Source organism: Tenrec ecaudatus, unplaced genomic scaffold (assembly GCF_050624435.1).
Source record: "Tenrec ecaudatus isolate mTenEca1 unplaced genomic scaffold, mTenEca1.hap1 Scaffold_121, whole genome shotgun sequence".
Lineage (NCBI taxonomy): Eukaryota > Metazoa > Chordata > Mammalia > Afrosoricida > Tenrecidae > Tenrec > Tenrec ecaudatus.
Genome location: NW_027457771.1, coordinates 287497 through 288827, shown reverse-complemented (window position 1 = coordinate 288827; position 1331 = coordinate 287497).

Genomic DNA, 1331 nt, shown 5'->3' with positions numbered 1-1331 from the left:
AGGTAGGGGTGGGCCTTTTTGTCCAAGCCATGGTGGACTGTTACTAGAAGAAGAAAACTCATTAATTGGCAATGATATTGTTAATTTTGCTTTTTCAACAGGAAAGAAATTGATATTTTAAAGAAAGAGAAATATCAGGCCTGCCTTGAAATGGAAATGATCAACAGTCAGGTTTAGTATTACCACCTGATGTGAAGCTAATGAACTTTTCTTTCTCTCTTTCTTTCTTTCTTTCTTTAAAAACTATTTTCGAATATTATAGAGGACTTTGTTCCTCAACGATTTCAGAATGCATTAACTACCTCCCTTGTCAAAAATCAGAAAGTTCGTGTGGATACATTACTGCCGTCAGGGACACCCCATTTTGGTGCTGCCAGCCATCCTGATAATTCTTAGAATCACATGTGGCATTTATATCATGTCTTCTTGTCTCTTTCTCTCGGTCTATTCTTTATTTTGGAGACCATGGCACTTTTGAATATTACATGCAATTGTTTTGTTCCGTGTCTTGAAGTTTGGGTTTGTCTAGTCATTGATAATAATTAGATTGAGATGAGGCTTCTTTGGCAGAAGTACAAGAGTAAGAGTTGTGCAGTCATCAGCACCATCAATGTCAGAACTCTTCCTTCTTCCACTCATTGTTAGCTTCCCACTTCCCGCATCCTCCCTGCCATGCCCCTAGCCAACTATCACTCCAGTTACTGTCTCTAGAGATTTACATAGCCTGGATTTCATACACAGAAAATCACACAAAGCACAAACAATGACAAAGCAAAACAGAGAAAAACCTCAGCCAAAAGAAAATATAAAATGTTAGAAACTGCCACCAGTTAGAACCTCCTTGGGAATTCAGCCAGTCTCAGCCAGAATCTTAACAGTGAGACACACTTTCACATAAACTAACAAGTACTAGCAGACCCCTTAAAATCCCCTTTTTTAATTTATCAGAAAACCACTATAACCAGAACACCACTTATGATTATTTCTGTCACCTAAATCCTACTCATGTATTCCTATCTCCTATTCCTTCTACCCAGTCAGCTCTATCATTTCTTCCTCATCTCAACAGAATACAATTTCCAGCCCCTATCTGAACTTTCTCCACTAACCCAAAGAGCAAGTCCTGTCCCTCCCTCCTCCACCTACTCACACACAATCCAGAACCTTACATACCATCTACAGTTGGATCACTATGCCATGCAAACAACAGTCAGCAGTAGTAACCACAAAAAAATCAAGATAAACAAAAGTCAACAACTGAAGATTACGCAACTTCATTGGAATACACAGAAAGTGAAGACCTTAAATTACCAGAAAGAGAATACAGGTGA